Genomic DNA, 20,459 nt, shown 5'->3' with positions numbered 1-20,459 from the left:
AACTGTATGGTCTAACACGCCCCATTCTTTATATTTCGTATTTCCTTTCTATGACATTTTTTTTCAAGGCACTACTTTGTTCTCCCGATGTCCTGCTCAGCTTAAACAGTGAGATTTAGCCCCTGATTATTTCTCTCCTCATTCCCATCCTCTGCTGTTTCTACTGCACAATATTTTTGGCAATTGTTGCTCAATGATATGGTATCACAGGAAGGAGACAGCAAGCAGGAATCAGACAGGACTCGGGCGGGTCATTTCCAACATCACCACCTTCCTCCGATTCTATCCCAGGCTTCGGACTGACGGACTGTTGGCCCACTGTAAGATAGTCCCTCTTAATTTTGACGTTTGTGAAGCTCCTGTTCCTCCTGGAGCATACAGTGAATCGAGAGAGGGTCACAGACTAGCATTTGCTAATAAGAGGGAGGAAAAAGGAAGGGAGGAAGGAGATGAAGCAAAGATGAAAACAGGAAGGAGGGACAGGAAAAAATGAGGAGGGTCAGAAAAGGAAAATAGGACAGAAAAAGCAGGCACACACAAATTTTAAGAAAAGAATGAAGACGTTGAATGACCTTTCAGGAAGGGGATGGAGAAGGAGTGGCAAATTCTTAAAACGCATAGGAGAAATCTCTGCAGTTCGTGAACAAGCCTGGCAGAAGTGAAATCTGCTGAATAGTTCTTGAATTGGATTACAGTATTTACCAAGTAAATGGGGTGAATACCATGATGGTTATTTGAAAATAATGGTAAAAGTCTGAGGTAAAACACTTGAAATACATTTGGCAGGAAATAACTTCCATCTCTACTTGTGGGCATGGACACTGAAAGTCACATCATTCACCATCGTTCATATCATGGTGAGGTGCTTTCGAGAAGATCACGAGGAAACAGAAAGCATCTCTTCATCTCCAGATTTAAAGCAGATGGTTTTGCATGTAACATCAGATCACACGAGAATTTCGTTGTGATTTTTTGTCTCACAAGTTATAGGACAAGTTTGTGCTGTGTGTGAGGAAAGGACAAGTTCTGTTGCCCCTGTCGCATGTGGGTGGGCAGTGACGGCGTTGGCAGGAAAGAGAAGTCATCCTTCATCTGCATTGTGCGGGTAAGGACCCACGTCCTCTGTGCTCTGGGGGACCTCGAGCTTCAAGAGGCTGAGGGGGTCCTGGAGGTTGCAGAGTTCTCTTGAACAATCCAGTCTCTCCTCTGCCTCTGAGATAATTCCCGGAATTTGAGTTAGACCTAGAAGAAGTCTTTAGCAATTCTGAAAGTCGACCTTTCATTTTCAGGAGTGAGAACTGTTGAAGGTTTCTCCTGAGACAGACAGTGGAGAAGCAGAGTCCATATGAAAACACAGGGCAAGTGACCGTCAGTGTAATGTTTGTCTCACTTCTGCAATGACAATCAATGTGTGTTCCACAAAGTGCCAGGCTGACACCAGACCCCCAGTCCTCATTCCACAGAGCAGGCCTACTTTTATCTGTTTTACGCCAAGATACTGGGGGGGTGGGGTGGATTTTATTTTAATAAACGTCCTTGCAAATTCTTTTTTTAAGTTACTGCTCTGACATAGGACGTTTACATTATTGAATTACGTTAACAACCTCTTGCTCTCTGCAAAAGCCATCGCCGCCCAGCTGAGCAGCTATGCCTGGAGTTTTGGCCAAAACCCTGTAGCACTGAAAAGCCTTTCCTTGACCAGGGAAGCAACATATGCTGACACCAAGCAAGGCCACTGTGCTCTTATCAGGAGAGGGGAAGAGTTCTTAACCCCCATACAAAGTGCCCCAGCCCGAATACTGCTTACAACAGAGAATTTCTTAGAAAAACTAGGTAGGCTTTAATTCAGGTTTTTAACAAGGTACACTTATTGGACAGCCTTTGACCGAAGCACAAACCTAAACCAGCATGAGCTGGGCTGCAGCGTCCTCTGGGTTGGATTTATAATCAGCCCCTTCCCTTGAGCCATGAGACGTTACTCTTGGACCAGATCCATGTGCCTTGATTCTCTCTTCGCTTCTGAAGAGTTGTCTTACCAAGGACTTTGAGCTGCAAACAAACAGGAGCCTCCCTCACCTGGACATGCCTCATTTTCGTCAGAAGGCTGGTGTGAACTCAGCTCCTTTGTAAACGCGCTTTGCCCTCTCTTAATCTGGTCAGCTGCCGTAACAGAATACCACAGACTGGGTGGCTTGAACAACAGAAATTTACTTTCTCACAGTTCTGTAGGCTGGAAGTCCAGTATCAAGGGGCCAGCAGGGCCCCTTGATCCTGAAATCAGGATTTCTAGTTTCTAGTGAAATCTCTCTTCTTGGCTTAAAACAGCCACCATGCGTCCTCACTGTGTTCCCATGAGGTCTTTCCTCTGGGCACCCGTGGAGGGAACAGACTGTGGTGTCTCTTCCTCTTCTTAAAAGGACACCAGCCCTATCAGATCAGAGCTCCAGCCTCATGACCTCATTTGACCTTGAATACCTCCCTAATAGCCCTATTTCCTAATGCAGCAACACTGGGGCTTGGTGCTTTGACCAAGGAATTTGGAGGGGACACAGTTCAGTCCATAGCAGTCCCTCTTGCAAATTTTAATTGGCAAGAAAAAGTTGAATATGAATCCAAACTTTTGACACCAAAGAAAGTTATTTCAAGGCAGATGGAGCACCTGAAGAGTGTTGGGAGCTGGTGTGAGAGCCAAGTAAAGGAGATCTGCAGAGAAAATAATTCAAGAGCATTCAAGCTATACCTGAAACTCCACCTGAGCTTTTGAAAAATAGCGCAACTGAGCTGTAAGTAAAAATAATGAAATAACTGTGTATATAAACTGGGTTTTGCTTCCAACTTGGGTCTTAAATTGATCTGCCTCTATAGTTGATAACATCAAGATACCTTGTATTGTAATGAGCTTGTGTTGAACAACTGTCTGCTGCTTTCATGAATCTCCATGCATTCTTAATTTGTTAGAAGGAAATCTGGAAAAAACTGGCAAATCTAGAAATGATTTTTCCAAGCAAGATACAAAATGTAAGAGACTCTCAGGATTCAGCCAAGTATCAAATTTTAGAATCTGAATTTATCACCACTTGTGATTACAACAAAACAATGTTGTAATACATTCAGTCATACATTTTGTCACATTAGGTCATGAAACTTTGTACTTTAAATATATCAATTCCAACCCTTTCCTCTTTAATATGTAAAAGAGTTTACTGGAGGCTAGCTTTGAGAGATCAAGATAAATGTTCTGAGAAAGGGTCATTTTTAATTTAAAAAAAAAGTGGGTTCTTTTTGTAAAACATACAGACAGAAAGAAAAAGGAAACAAATGACAAGACATAATTTAAAGGCATCTGAATATTAATGACATTACACTGGAAACAAATTTTGTGTTCAAATGTCTACTTGATTAAGCATTTCCCATATCATTTAGATAGGAATTTCCTTCATTTTTAATGAAATGCACTTTAGTCATAAACCTTAGAAATTCAGTTTAAATCAGCACTCCTCAAACATTAACTATGAGAGAATTCTTACTGCACTGTTAAAGGGAACATGATCTGGAAAATGTCACTGAGAAATGCATAATATTCCTGTGCTTGAAACTGAACAAAGCAGGCAAAACTGTGTCCTTAATATATAACATGCTTATAAGATTAGACATAACTATTAAACAGCTGTTGGAGAAAAAAATACCATAACTTAGAAATAGCTATGTTGGGAATTCTCATCCGTTTCTAGCAGATTTGAATTTAATTTTTTACTCCTTCCTTCCTCAAAAGAAAATAAATTTATAGAGATCTATTGAAATCCCAAGTACCTTTTCTAAAAGATGATCAACAGAAGTCTCAATCAAGCCGATTCAAAGCATAGTTTGTTGAAAAGGGTGAAAGGTTAAAAGTGTACAAATATGAGGGCTTGGAGGAGGGGAGGTAATAATTTTAAAATTAAACTATACAAATCACCAGACCAAAGAGTGTGGGCATATATAAATTTAAAATACTAATAGGCAAATTAAAAGGTAAAACAGGAATCTATTATAATGTTAATAAAAAATATAGACCATCCTCCATGTACTACAAATCTCAAGAAAACCTAAATGTTATCAGTAAGATTCAACTTTCATCTCTAGGCAGGAAACACAAAAGAAGGAAAAGACCTACAATAACAAACCAAAACAATTAAGACAATGGTAATAATAGGAACATACATATCGATAACTACCTTAGATGTAAATGGATTAAATACTCCAACCAAAAGACATACACTGGCTGAATGGATACGAAAACAAGACCCATATATATGCTGTCTACAAGGGACCCACTTCAGACCTAGGGATACATACAGACTGAAAGTGAGGGTATGGAAAAAGATACTCCATGCAAATGGAAATCAGAAGAAAGCTGGAGTAGCAAATCTCATATCAGACAAAATAGACTGTAAAATAAAGACTATTACAAGAGACAAAGAAGGACACTACATAATGATCGAGGGATCAATCCAAGAAGATATAACAATTGTAAATATTTAGGCACCCAACAAAGGAGCACCTCAATAAATAAGGCAAATGCTAACAGCCAAAAAAGGGGAAATCGACAGTAACACAATCATAGTAGGGGACTTTAACACCCCACTTTCACCAATGGACAGATGATCCAAAATGAAAATAAATAAGGAAACACAAGCTTTAAATGATACATTAAACAAGATGGACTTAATTGATATTTATAGGACATTCCATCCAAAAACAACAGAATACACTTTCTTCTCAAGTGGTCATGGAATAGATCAGGATAGGATAGATCAGATCTTGGGGCACAGATCAAGCCTTGGTAAATTTAAGAAAACTGAAATCATATCAGGTATCTTTTCCGACCACAAGGCTATGAGACTAGGTATCAATTACAGGAAAAAATCTGTAAAAAATACAAATGCATGGAGGCTACACAATACACTACTAAATAATCAAGAGATCACTGAAGAAATCAAAGAGGAAATCAAAAAATTCCTGTAAACAAATGACAATGAAAACATGATGACCCAAAACATATGGGATGCAACAAAAGCAGTTCTAAGAGGGAAGTTTATAGCAATACAATCCTACCTCAAGAAACAAGAAACATCTCAAATAAAAACCTAACCTTACACCTAAAGAAATTAGAGAAAGAAGAACAAAAAGACCCCAAAGTTAGCAAAGGAAAAAAAAATCATAAAGATCAGATCAGAAATAAATGAAAAAGAAATGAAGGACACAATAGCAAAGATCAAAAAAACTAAATCCTGGTTCTTTGAGAAGATAAACAAAATTGATAAACCATTAGCCAGACTCATCAAGAAAAAAAGGGAAAAGACTCAAATCAATAGAATTAGAAATGAAAAAGGAGAAGTAACCACTGACACTGCAGAAATACAAAGGATCATGAGAGATTACTACAAGCAACTATATGCCAATAAAATGGACAACTTGGAAGAAGTTGACAAATTCTTAGAAAAGTACAACCTCCAAGACTGAACCAGGAAGAAACAGAAAATATAAACAGACCAATCACAAGCACTGCAATTGAAACTGTGATTAAAAATCGTCCAAAAAACAAAAGCCCAGGACCAGATGGCTTCACAGGCAAAATCTATCAAATATTTAGAGAAGAGCTAATACCTATCCTTCTCAAACTCTTCCAAAATACAGCAGAGGGAGGAACACTCCCAAACTCATTCTATGAGGCCACCATCATCCTGATACCAAAACCAGACAAAGATGTCACAAAGAAAGAAAACTACAGGCCAGTATCACTGACGAACATAGATGCAAAAATCCTCAACAAAATACTAGCAAACAGAATCCAACAGCACATTAAAAGGATCACACACCATGATCAAGTGGGGTTTATCCCAGGAATGCAAGGATTCTTCAATATACGCAAATCAATCAATGTGATAAACCATATTAACAAATTGAAGGAGAAAAACCATATGATAATCTCAATAGATGCAGAAAAAGGCCTTCGACAAAATTCAACACCCATTTATGATAAAAAATCTCCAGAAAGTAGGCATAGAGGGAACTTACCTCAACATAATACAGGCCATATATGACAAACCCACAGCCAACATCGTCCTCAATGGTGAAAAACTGAAACCATTTCCTCTAAGATCAGGAACAAGACAAGGTTGTCCACTCTCACCACTATTATTCAACACAGTTTCGGAAGTTTTAGCCACAGCAATCAGAGAAGAAAAAGAAACAAAAGGAGTCCAAATCTGAAAAGAAGTAAAACTGTCACTGTTTGCAGATGACATGATACTATACATAGAGAATCCTAAAGATGCTACCAGAAAACTACTAGAGCTAATCAATGAATTTGGTAAAGGAGCAGGTTACAAAATTAATGCACAGAAATCTCTTGCATTCCTATACACTAATGATGAAATATCTGAAAGAGAAATTAAGGAAACACTCCCATTTACCATTGCAACAAAAAGAATAAAATACCTAGGAATAAACCTACCTAAGGAGACAAAAGCCCTGTATGCAGAAAACCATAAGACACTGATGAAAGTGTCTGCTGAAAGAAATTAAAGATGATACAAACAGATGGAGAGATATACCATGTTCTTGGACTGGAAGAATCAACACTGTAAAAATGACTGTACTACCCAAAGCAATCTACAGATTCAATGCAATCCCTATCAAACTACCAATGGCATTTTTCACAGAACTAGAACGAAAAACTGCACAATTTGTATAGAAACACAAAGACCCTGAGTAGCCAAAGCATCTTGAGAAAGAAACACAGAACTGGAGGAATCAGGTTCCCGGACTTCAGACTATACTACAAAGCTACAGTAATCACGATGGTACAGTACTGACACAAAACCAGAAATACAGATCAATGGAACAGGATAGAAAGCCCAGAGATAAACCCACGCACATATGGTCACCTTATCTTTGATAAAGGAGGCAAGAGTATACAATGGAGAAAAGGCAGCCCTTCAATAAGTGGTGCTGGGAAAACTGGACAGCTACATGTCAAAGAATGAAATTAGAACACTCCCTAACACCATACACCAAAATAAACTCAAAATGGATTAAAGACCTAAATGTAAGGCCAGAAACTATAAAACTCTTAGAGGAAAACATAGGCAGAACACTCTATGACATAAATCACAGCAAGATCCTTTCTGACCCACCTCCTAGAGAAATGGAAATAAAAACAAAAATAAACAAATGGGACCTAATGAAACTTAAAAGCTTTTGCACAGTGAAGGAAACCATCAACAAGACGAAAAGACAACCCTCAGAATGGGAGAAAATATTTGCAAACAAAGGAACTGACAAAGGATTAACCTCCAAAATTTACAAGCAGCTTATGCAGCTCAATATCAACAAAACAAACAACCCAATCCAAAAATGGGCAGAAGACCTAAATAGACATTTCTCCAAAGAAGATATACAGATTGCCAACAAACACATGAAAGGATGCTCAACATCACGAATCATTAGAGAAATGCAAATCAAAACTACAATGAGGTATCACCTCACACCAGTCAGAATGGCCATCATCAAAATATCTACAAACAATAAATGCTGGAGAGGGTGTGGAGAAAAGGGAACCCTCTTGCCCTGTTGGTGGGAATGTAAATTGATACAGCCACTATGGAGAACACTATGGAGGTTCCTTAAAAAACTAAAAACTGAACTACCATACGACCCAGACATCCCACTACTGGGCATATACCCTGAGAAAACCATCATTCAAAAAGAGACATGTACCACAATGTTCATTGCAGCACTATTTACAATAGCCAGGACATGGAAGCAACCTAAGTGTCCATCGATAGATGAATGGATATGGAAGATATGACACATATATACAATGGAATATTACTCAGCCATTAAAAGAAACAAAACTGAGTTATTTGTAGTGAAACGGATGGACCTAGAGACTGTCATACAGAGTGAAGTAAGTCAGAAAGAGAAAAATAAATACCGTATGCTAACACATATGTATGGTATCTAAAAAAAAAAAGGTTCTGAAGAACCTTTGGGCAGGACAGGAATAAAGACACAGACATAGAGAATGCACTTGAGGACACGGGGAGGGGGAAGGGTAAGCTGGGACGAAGTGAGAGAGCGGCATGGACATATATACACTACCAAATGTTAAGATAGATAGCTAGTGGGAAGCAGCCACATAGCACAGGGAGAGGGGTCAGATCAGTAATGTGGGACTGAGACAGACTTCCTCACCGGTCTCCTCAGATCTCAGAAAGCCAGGCCGTTCTCAACACACTCTGCTTTTCAGGATTTGTCCCCAAACTGAGACGCTACTGTCCAGTCTCTTGAGCAGCCGACGAGCGAGAGTGACCCCCTCTGCCTCCATCTCTCTCTGCCAGAACCTCCCAAGAGCCAGAGCTTTACTTTCATTCTATTACATGGAGATTGCAATGTTTTTAGCTCAGCAGAAGCCAAAAGCTTGGAGTTAAAAACAGGAGTGATTTTAGATCATCAATTTCACAGCCGAGTTTTAGAGAAAAAATATATTTGACCACTGAACCTTCAATCTTGGAAATAGAAAGTTATAAAATAGGCAAAATATTGCTCAGTAAAAGGAACTAGCCTATTGGTATCACAGAAGCACTACATAAAGGGTAACAGTCTAATTCCTGCTGAAAGCAATTCTGAATTAAAGAGGCTAAAACCAGAATTTTGTTGGCTTTCCAAAACCTAATATGTAAGGGGCAAATCAATTACTTCAATTTAAAGTGATATGGAAACATACTCAATCCAGGCAACTTTTCATCTCAATAAAGTTCTTTATAGCTATTTTTTTTAATGAGGTACCGACTACATCCTAGGCTTTACACTAGGTGCTTTACAAAATTTTTTAAAATTTCTTCCAATTCCTAACATTTTAGTTATAAGTGTTCCCATTTAGAGATTTGGCGAATGAGAAGCTAATGGTTAAAAGCATATGTTCTGAAGACAAAATGATTACTTTACCTTCTAAGTCTTACTTTTTTCATCAATTAGATGGAGAAACCAATTGTGCCTGCCTCTAAGATTGCTGCAAAAATTCAAAGTGGAGGCCAAGAAATCAAAGTTGCCCGTGGTGATAAAGAGGGTATTGGTGGAGTACACAGAACATTGTAAGGGTGAGGGTTTTGTGTCCAGGCAGCAAGTCAAATGTCCTTTGGAACACTCTTCTTCAAAAGCTGAAGAGAAATAAGAAGCAACTTCTAGAAGCTCAGAAATATCGACTCCTTGATACACTTACATACATATTTTAGTTGCTCTGGGTGTAAGAGCACTTTAAAATCAGCATGACAAAGCAGTATTTTGCTCAAAAAGGGCTTTTTTCTTCTAATCATTTAAAATCCAGTTGAAGAATCTGCCAAATCCAAAATAATGATGTGAGAGATCTAATCTTCCTTCCATATTGTTATAAATTATGGAAAACAATGTTCCATTTCAGCTCCGTGGAGTTTTGGCCACAAAGCACATTTCGAGGGTCACATACCACCCAACGAAACTGGGCTATCAGGATACTCAGACATGTTAGCAAAAGAAAATAAACCAAGACGTTAGGAGAGAGATCGCCTACAAATCAAGCACACACAGAGGTGACACAATCAAGTGACCCACTGGGAAAGCAATGCCAGCTGAAATAAAGGTGCTGGACCCCTTGCTGCTACAGAACTGTTGCCACCCTGGACTGAACAAGAATAACAGTGACGATGACGATGATGATGATAAGAAAGTTCAAAGTTACCTCTGGTCACAAACCTCTTTCTCAGCTATTTCGCTCTGAGAGCGGCTGCCATATCTTTATGGGGTGACAGGCGACTGGCTGGACACCCGGACGACTTCCAAACTGAAAAACGCTTACACATTCAAGTCAGTGGCAGAGCGGAGTCAAGGAAAGGAGAATCATTCTTCCAGGAAAGAAAGTAACATTGACATGCCATTTTGGAGGTGCTGGAGTCTAAGTCAGCCCGTGCTGCCCCGGGTCAGAGGTCATGAGAAAACCAAGAATTATCCATCCCACTTTGGACAGTCCAGAACTACACCCTGGAAAGTTTGAGGCCAACTTCCTATGAAATGAAAATTTTAACCGAAGTCTTTAGAGAGAGTAAGCACTTACATTTGGAAATTCTGGGTCTTGCTGTTTCCAGTATTTCCTTTTCTTCAATTCCATTCATATAGTCATTTTCACAGTATCATAATTTTCACTCTTTATTTTCAAAGTGGTTGTAAGCTTTGTGAAGATGGTTCTAGTTTGATTCCATGAAGAGTATTCCTTCAAATTTGCAACGAAAGACAATATGCCAAGTAAATAATTATCATCGATTCATGATCGAAGCCCCTCTTCTCTCCGCTGTCAACTCCCCACAGGCACAAACTGGGAAATCATGACAGAGGACACTATCCAAACCCTCTTTAACTGTCGCAGTTCAAAAACACGAAGCTGAGATAATTTTCCTAATCACAGCCATTAAAAAGCTGATTTTGAGGAATAAAGGACGCGAAGGGAATTCTTCCCAGCAACTTGGGGAGTTATTTAGGTCTTCCAAACAGTCCAACTTCTAGAGAATTATTAAGGCAAAATAATAAAAAGATCATATGACTCAGGCATTTTTAAAATATGTATTTTTTGTTCCTCAGTAGCTTTTCAAATGTTGGGTCAAGTCACCCTCTTATGAATGCTCAGCCCTCGCACGCACATTCATACACGATGGCACCAAGCCTTCCCTCGGATCTTTGTTTCACAAGGAACTGGTGCACAGCGATTCAAGGTTTTCACATGCTGTGTGTGTGTGTTGCTGTGTGGGAGTGTGTGTCTCTTCTCAGCCATGGAGTAGGACTGGCGAGTTTAAAATTGAGTGAATAATATAAACTAGTTATTCAGTACTTGCTATTTCTTACATTGTCCTGTGTGCATTTTTCACAGGTGGCCACAGGAATCTCTCTCCTCTCGCATGCTCTACACTGTGCTGTGCGATCGCCCCGTTGAGGGTCCCATCCCCTTGAGTTTGGGTGGGCCGTGCGGTTCCCCAAAGCTCTCATGCTGGGAGAAGCCTGAGTGACTCAGAGAAGCCAGGTGTGTGTGCTCTGTCGGCCTCCCTGCTGAGCCCTGCCTTCAGTGCGTCCCCGCCCAGGTGCAGACATATGCGAGATTCCAAACTGTGGTCCTTCAAATCAAGCCCAGCGGAGGCCCCAGACACCATGGAGCAGAGATTAGACATCTTGCTAAACTCTGAGTTCCCGAACCACAGACTCTTTGGGGAAAATAAAATGACTGAGATTTCTTTTGTGCAAAGTCCCAGGTGCTATGTTTAGGCAATGATAGTAAATTAAATAGAACTGGGTGCCATGAAATGAAGAACTGCCAAAACAAACCCTAACCCAGGCAGAATTTGTCTTTAGACTGTGTGTGATGTAGAAGTCTGAAAAGCCTGTGGTAAAGTGAAATATTGCCACTGAAAGACACCCCCATCCTCATTCCTGGAACCTGTGAATATAACCTTATTTAAAGTTCTTTGCAGACTTGATTAAATTAAAGATCTTGTGATGGGGCAATTATAACTTACCCAGGGGGGCTTTAAATGCCATCACACTGTCTTATTAGAGAAAGGCAGAGGGAGGTTTGACACACAGATAGAGAAGAAGTTCATGTGAAAACAGAGGCAGAGATTGGAGTGATGCAGCCACAAGCCACAGAAGCTAGAAGAGGCAAAGAATGGATTCTCCACTGGAGTTTTCAGAGGGAACTCTGCCCTACTGACACCTTGATTTTGTCCAGTAAAACTAATTTTAGACTGGTTCTCCAGAACCGTGAGAGAATGAATCTCTGTTGTTTTAAACCACTCAGCTTGTGGTAATTTGTTAGCAGTCATAGGAAAGCAGTAGCCCACAAAAAGACAGTCCATGAAGGCTGAAAGACACTAAGGAGATTGTTATTGGAAAGTAGAGGAAAGGAAACCCTCAGTCCTGGGGAAAATCAGAAAAACACCAATGAACTCAGTAAGCTGGGTAAGGGGGTTTCAGGAGAGGAGCTGGGTACGTGTGGCTTCTCTAGCTGGTTATGGTAGAAGGTGAGAGCAGGCAGATGAACCGAAAAACAAACTATATTCCGTTTTCAAGAGCAACTACAGAGGGCTTAGGAAAGCAATTCAAGACAGAAAAATCTTAAATAAGAAAGGATCTTTGGTTCAAATATTGAACCCAGAGTGCTAGCAGGAAAACATCATCACAGAGTAAAGATGAAACCATATGTCTGACTGTGAAGATCTCAGAAAGGTTTACATTCATGACCTGCAGACACATTCAGATGGACAAACAGCTTTCTAAGGCTCTTCAGGGTCTACCTCTGTTAAGGAAAAAATTAGGATTTTTAAAAATCTTAATGATGTTATTCCAAAGAAGTCGCACAAGTGGCCAATGTAGAAATGGGCTTATCGCTAAGAGATTTGTGAGTATGGATTTTCTCTAAAGCATTAGGTTCATAAGTTGACATATAACAAACCCACAAAGGTCTTAAAGAAGTGTATTCACTGAAACTAAAAGGAACAGAGATGGTACAAAATGATGAAGTCTTTGAATCCCTGAACTTCTATAGGCAAAATACAGGATAAAAACAAAAATAAATAAAGAAACAAACAAAAATCTGCTCGGCTGTAAACATGAGCTACAGCTTATGAAAAAGAAGAATGTCTTTGGGAGAGGAACGAAGAGCCCAGGATGGATCCAAAAGCCTCGGAGAGCATCTCTCAGGTTGTAGGTCCAAAGCCCTCATCAAGGAGCCAGTACCGTGGTCCTGCTGGATTTCAGAATTGCTATGGAACAGTGATTCTGTTTTTGACTAGGACGGTCTATTTTGGTTATCATAAATCTGACCAGCACATATTTGCTATTTTGGGGACAGATAACCTGTCTCTTGTTCTCAGATCAGATTGAGAGAAACCATACTTGAGGAATTGCATCCAAGGTGTCTTATCTACATGTCTCCTGATTTAGATGACAAGAGTCTGGACCTTGAGCCTGAGATGGAAATCAAAACAGAATGAGACTTCTAGAGTCTCAAAAGAGAGCGACTGTATTTTGCAGGCTGTGAGATTTGAACTCTTGCGGCCCAAGGGTGAATTTGGCATACTCTATTTCCTGAAGGTGGCCACCAAGTGCATCCCCCACAGAATACTTTTCTGAAACGTGCTTTGCGACCCTCCCATCAAGAAATGCAGTCTATTCTTCTTCCCTTCAATCTGGGTGCGCTTGTGCGGGTTCAGTCAATTGAGTACAGTGCAGGTGCTGGCGCATGACCTTCAGGTTGGGTCAGCAATCCCGTGCTGCTTTTGTGGTCCGAGTCATTGGAGACGCTCACTCTTTGGACACCGCCTCTGGGATGTTCTCCCACACTGTGCCGTGGGTCTCCTCACCCACATGGAGGGGCCATGGCCAGAAGTCCCCGACAACAGTCCCAGCTGAGTCCAGCCTTTGCGTTACCCCAGGCCAGATACCAGACATGTGAGTGAAGAACCCTCCAGATGACTCCAGCCCTCAGATATCTGAAAATCCCTCAGCAGAGGCCCCAGAAGTTCTCTGGCAGTCCCAAGTCATCCCTGCTGGGCTCTATCTGAATTCCTGACCAGTAGAATCAGTGAACGTAATACAATTATGCAGTTTCACAGTAATTAATATGGATAGTTTGTTACATAGTAACCAAAACAAGGGTGATCAAAGAGTACCAAAGTAAAAGAAGAAGTCACTAAGGAAACTTTGGAGAGGTAAACAAACATTAATACTACAACTGATCTTGTTTACATGCCTCAACAATGTCAGCAATTGGGCTTTTCGTGGGATAAGAAGGTCCTGGAAATGGATAATGAGGCCATTAGTGCTCCATGCACCATATGCAGCTCATGATTAATCCGGGAAAACCAAATACATGCACAATAGCGGCACGGGGGAAGCATGCCCATCAATACGTTTTGTGTCATTATTAGAGAGATGCTTGACAAAATGTTAAGCAAGTCGTTTGTTTTCAAGTCTGCCTGATTTGCCAAAATACCAGTGATGTTTGAGCAAGGGGGTTGGAGGTGGGGAGGAGGCAGAGGGGAAAGGAATTTTAAATTATCAAAGAAAGTTTCAGCCCAAACCATTTTAATGAAAACAAGACTTTATAGCAAAGTTGCCAGATATTCCAGTGGATTCAAAGCATTCTTAATTCTTAACAGCACACAGACGCTTTTTCTGTGATAACTTGCTTCCTTCACAAACACACGGATGCCTTTTGCAGGCAGCATGCTACCACCGGGTAGGTCTTTGCATCCTTTGTTGAAAACGTGGCTCAGTATTCGTGCATATGAGAAATACTCAGTTTTAGATCAAATTATATCCTCTTTACAAACCAATTTTTTTTCTTTCTTTTATTTTTATTTATTTTGGGCTGCGTTGGGTCTTCGTTGCTGCGCGCAGGCTTTCTCTAGTTGCGGCGAGCGGGGGCTACTCTTCGTTGTGGTGCGCAGGCTTCTCGTTGAGGTGGCTTCTCTTGTTGAGGAGCACAGGCTCTAGGCACGTGGGCTTCAGTAGTTGTGACACGTGGGCTCAGTAGTTGTGGCTCGCGGGCTCTAGAGCGCAGGCTCAGTAAATGTGGCGCACGGGCTTAGTTGCTTCAGGGCATGTGGGATCTTCCCGGACCAGGGCTTGAACCTGTGTCCCCTGCAGTGGCAGGCGGATTCTTAACCACTGCGCCACCAGGGAAGCCCAGAAACAACGTTTTAAAAGGTGACAGAATCAATGTAATATTCTGATTTGGCACACGACAACCTGCTCAAATAAAGGGGAACAAGACTTCCAGGTGAGCAAGTCTCCTTACCCTAAAGAACAATCACAAGTGGATGCAATTATCCAAGGAGGCAACAGGTTCATGGTTAAGAACTGTGTCAAGAGGAACACGGGCAGGTGTCACCAAGCGTAAACAATGGGAATTGGACCCTTCGCTCAGTGCAGTGGGTCTCTATCTTTGCAGGACAAATGACCAGAGCCTGAGCAGCTTCAAACGACACCTGTTTACTAACTTACATCCCACAGACTGGAAGTCCAGAGGGGCGGACCCCTCTGCTCAGAGTCTCACAAGGCTGGATGCCCGATGCTGGGCTGGGCTGGACCCCCTTGGGGGTCAAGGGAAGAACCTGCTTCTAAGCCCATTCATGCTGCGGACAGAGTCCGCTACCTCCACGGACCCCCTGCCTCATGTAGAACCCTCTCACGCTTCGACTCGCTGTGACTTACTCTTCTGCAACCAGCTGGAGAAGGTTTCAAAAGGCTCATGTGACTAGATGAGGCCCACCTTCACCACCTCCCTATTTTAAGGTGAACTGGTTCGTCATCCTAACATCAGTGGAACCACATTGTTGAAAAGAGGAAAAAAAAATCCTCTAATTTACTTTCAGCCCTCCCTGTATAGATGGCCAATTTCAACTCTTCGGCACTGTGGCCTGTCAACGGGGTCTGAGTTTCAGAGTCACAAAGCATACTTTGAGTTCCGCTTCTGCTTCTGACCAACTCTGTCATGTCAGATATATCCCTTTATCACACTGCATTTGCGAAAAAAAGGAGGAAATACTACACATTCCACAGGGTTCGTGTGAGAATTAAGTGAGCTAATAAGTGTAAAACGTTATCTCGTCCTATGCTTTTTATTGACCTAGTGAGCACTCAGAAGAAATCCCCAAGCTCTGTCTGTCCTTCTTCTATAAAATTACAGGTGAGCTATAAATATACTGTCTACCCCCGTCACCTCAGGTATTCAGCATCTTTTATCAGTATTCTTTTATGAGCATCCATTATGTGTCAATCTTTTGCTGCATGTAATACTCAAATGAAGGCAGAGCAGTAAATCACCAGCAAATGAATATTTAATTTTAAATATTAAAATAAATCTAAATATAATTCCAGTATTTATGGAGTTGGGTTACACCAGTTAATATCAATGTATATTTAGTGGGAGAATTTGACAAGTGTAAAAGAAAAAACTAATAAACATCTGGTAAATTTGATTTCAGGAGTAATGCCAATAAGCCCTGGAAATGTTCTATTAATTTTAGAATAAGCTTATTTTTTTGAGAGTAGACCCTGTATTAATCATATCTTTCTCTATTAATTTATAAAGTAAGTTACTAATACCTATATTTGTCATTGTTCAGACAATTCCAGTGATGTAGGTAAGTGTACTTACTTCCATGTTGCTGATGAAAACTGAGAATGATTTAAGTAGCTCCTCCAGGATCGTTAAATACGTTAATGGCAGGATCTGGAAAAATCCAGAACAGTCATCTCTTATTGCAGAGCAAGCCCCAAGTCTTACGCAAACCCATGCGCCATAATGCTACCTTCAGTGTCATTCTCACTCCTTCCAAAGGTTTCTACCCTCGACTGCATGGAGGCAGCTTGTTGAAATGAGATGAAAACAAACCAAATTCAAATATCAAGTTAACCCAGGTCACAGTTTGGTTTAAGAACTGAGAACTGCTTGCCAATCCAAAGTGCATATCTTATGGGTTCAGAAATATTATCTTCCTAAGTTTATTTATTCCTATTTTTCTGTACAGAGCATCATAGAAAAATCATCCACTTTACATTCAGTTGTTGGTAATAACTGAGGTATAGACATGGAAAGTCACAGAGATTTGAAGGAAAACAGATGTTTCTGGGTTTTTTTTTTCACCGATACTGAAAAAAACAGCTTAGAAAAACATGTCTTGCTTGAGTGCAATTTTCTCCAGAAGACAAAAGTGAAAAGAGCTGCATTTCTCCCGTAAATGAATTCAAAAGCACCAACTATGAAAAACTACCACCAAAATCATCACACTAGACCAGACCAGAAGGTTGGCATTTATAGAGACTCATCTGCAACTATTCCAGAAATTTGGAAGCACAGAGCTGGTCTCTATCATTGGAGTTGCAAAAGGAAAAAAAAAGCTAAAAGGATTTTGGAAATGGATTACTGGGGAGAACTCTAAAATTTTATTTCCCAATTAAAGTTTTTTAAATTTTTGGAAATTTTCTAACTTTTGGAAATGTAGGTGAATTCAAAAATTAGAGTTATGATTATTAATAAATGATTGAGGAGTCACACATATTAAGATAAAATTTTAAATTAGCTTTCAAGAGGTAAATGCAAATTGTTTTCCTATTTGGATAATTTGTCTAAATTCTCTTTGATTCTTTGCTCATTCCTTTCTGTTTGGCCGGTATATTTCCAATAAAATAACTCAAGCTACATAAGACTCCTGCTGGGCTGAGAGCTGTATTTCAATTGCCAAATCGCTAGTAATCCAAAGTACCAGTCACAGAAATACTTTGTCAATTAAAAAGTTAAGATGGAAGTTTTACTAGTTCTTATGAACTAGCAAAGACTATTATAACAAAGACTTTATTAAGGAAAACCTAGAATGTAGAAACTCTTTTGTAAGTAAGGCTGTTTTCATAGGATCTACAGAGAAACAGGTAGGTTTTTAATTCAGGAAGAATACAGTATGATCAGATGTTACATATTATATTATTTTTCTTCCTTACCCTCAGTAAAGCTGGTTTGACTCTCAAATTAGTTTGTGTACATAATTAAATATTTCTTTTATCCTTATGAGTAAAGGACAAATAACTTAGCATTATTTTATCCAGTCTCCTCTCCCCCATTTATCACTGTATTTCAAATTAAGCACCACAGATACACTAATATTCCTGAAACATTACTCTGAATATATTACCTGCCTATGAATTTACAATATTGCCTTCCAGATCAGAAGCAGAATCCTTTCCTTAGCGTTCAGAGTGCTCCACAAAAATCCCCAGAGGATTTTCCCACTACTATCCAGATTTTGATCACTTTGGACTGGACCCTTCACTTTTCCCACCACTACACTTTCCTGTTTGGGGATAGCCGTCCCGTTGCTGCTCACTTGATTGATACCTTATCTTTCCTAGTAATGCCACAACTTCTCAAAAACTATTTTCAAACTATTTTCAAATCAAACCAGATTATAAAAAGAACATAACTCCATTCTAAAACATTCAGAAAATACATGAACCTAGGAATTAAATTCACTCTAATTCTATCATCAAGAGATACTCAGTTAACATTTTGATGCAACATCCTTGACAGACTTTAAATTTTGTTGTAGTATATACTTTGAAAATGGTATCACGCTGTACATAATATCTCATAAGCCATATTTTCACTAGCAACCACCCTACAGATATGCTAATATATATCTTTTCACACCTCATTCCTTGACTACTTCTCTGTGTATCCTTCACCTTTGTGTTCCCTGCAGCATCCGACACAGAGTGTGACATGCAGTCACAGAGGTCAATGTACAATCAGTAATATACTGTAGTTCTGCAACTTTTGTCTATTTACAACTATTGGAATAAAAACAAATTCAGCGATGTTTAGTCACTTAATTAAATTTTATATAACATTTTGTTTTGTATATGAAAAACAGATAAGAAAATTTGTCACCTAAACAATGTATTTAATAGTTAATAAATTATTTTATTAATCACAGTACTATTACATAATTAATTTGTAATGAATAAATAATAATTAGCAAATAATAGCATATTTATATTATATATAAATATATAATAAATATATATATATACTCTAAAAAGGAAGATAGCTCAAGAGAGAGAACCTTCTCTAAAACAAAACAAATTCTGATGATAAGATCTTTAAAATGATCCGTATGACCAAAAAAATGGGGGCAACACATCAAAGACAGGATTTTGACTGCATGGCAAAAAATCTCTGAATGGGCACCGACTAGTGTGTTTCAAACCTGAGCAGTGGATGGATCCATGTTAAAGAGGGACGTGGGAATCCCTTGGACGTGAAACTGCATCTGGGGATTCATGATCTCTGCTTCACGGTTCAGGTAACTGGCTTTGATTTTTAAATGCGCATTCACAAAGCAGGAACCAGTTAGAAACATCTGGTGTGTTCTTGCCACTAGCTTACTGTAGAGCAACAATTATGCACATACATGATTAAATTATTTAAAAACCTTTTTGCATGCTAGAACTGCGTGGTTTCTAGCTCAGCTGGAGAATAAAAATAACTTCTCCATTGCGAGGGGATCTAGACGTGACAAACCACGCGGTGTTTGCAAGGATGGCCCCAGGATATATCATAATTTAATCTGGAGATGACTGTATGCAGGTAGCGGTTATGTTCACCTTGAATAGAGAACATAAATCTTCCTTTTTCTTTTACTCTTTGGCTTTCATTTATCAATTCCCTCAACCAAATTCCTTCCTCATTCTCTGCTCCTAGCACTCCTCTATTTCAATCTCATGGAAACCATTGTACTGGAGGAAAGGGACGAAAAATGTAGATTCATTCAAGAAATCGTAACAGGGACTTCCCTGGTGGCGCAGCGGTTAAGAATCTGCCTGCCAATGCAGAGGACACGGGTTCGAGCCCTGGCCCGGGAAGATCCCACATGACGCGGAGCAACTAAGCCCGTGTGCCACAACTACTGAGCCTGTGCTCTAGAGCCGGTGAGCCACAACTGCTGAGCCCACGTGCCACAACTACTGAAGCCCGGGCGACTAGAGCCCGTGCTCCGCAACAAGAGAAGCCACTGCAATAAAAAGGCGGCGCACCGCAACGAAGAGTAGCCCCCGCTCGCCGCAACTAGAGAAAAGCCCGCGGGCAGCAACGAAGACCCAACGCAGCCAAAAATAAATAAATAAAATAAATCTAAAAAAAAAAAAAGAAATCGTAACAATTATAACAAGACTGTAGATATTAATTCACACTTTTTGCTTTGTCTAGGTTTCCACATTAACATTGCTAGATAATAAAAAACATTAATAATTTAAGAAAAATAGCCACATATATAACAAAAGTAATGAAATTATTCCCAATGTTATGATACAGTAATTAATACATTTTAAATACTGAGATTGAGTTAAATGTTTTAATAGTTTTCTCAGTTACTATGGAAGTTATGAAATGGATTCTCAACAGATCAGGAAAATCTATTCTTATCTTTAATCTATTTTAGTCAGTTTTTTTAACATTAGGCTCACTAAGAAATTGACATATTCACTTTAGTTTTATTCAGAATTCCTCACTTTCATTCTGCATAGATTTATTCTTCTTAATTGAAATTTTTATTCAGAGCTTAGCTTTTAGGAAGAATGAATATAAAATGCACTGTGCTCTTCTATCTAAGGTATTCCAGAAATCTCTGCATATCCTTATATTTCATCACCAGAAATTCATGCTAATATTTCCCTTAAATTAGTATTACGCTTGTTTATTTCCTAGGAAATGGTCTCCTGTGAAGATAGTAAAGAAAGACTATATTCCAGAAATAACACAAGTCACCTTTTTTTTCATTAAGACTGTATTTTTAGAGCATTTTTAGGATCACAGCAAAGCTGACAGGAAGGTACAGAGA

The 20,459-nt window shown here is 39.6% G+C and overlaps 1 long non-coding RNA gene across 1 annotated transcript in view; it reads right to left on the bottom strand.

The window, feature by feature from the left end:
• Window positions 1-8,150: 8,150 nt before the first annotated feature.
• LOC309619441 overlaps window positions 8,151-20,459 on the bottom strand; it is a 42,732-nt gene continuing 30,423 nt past the window's right edge. The window contains exon 4 of the long non-coding RNA XR_014238963.1: window positions 8,151-16,300. This is a non-coding gene — a long non-coding RNA (uncharacterized lncRNA). The remainder of the gene's footprint in view (window positions 16,301-20,459) is intronic.

The sequence above is a fragment of the Balaenoptera borealis genome, assembly GCF_965194805.1.
Source record: "Balaenoptera borealis genome assembly, chromosome: 21".
Lineage (NCBI taxonomy): Eukaryota > Metazoa > Chordata > Mammalia > Artiodactyla > Balaenopteridae > Balaenoptera > Balaenoptera borealis.
The sequence above is the reverse complement of the archived record's forward strand: the minus strand, read 5'-3'. Positions and strand labels throughout refer to the sequence as shown.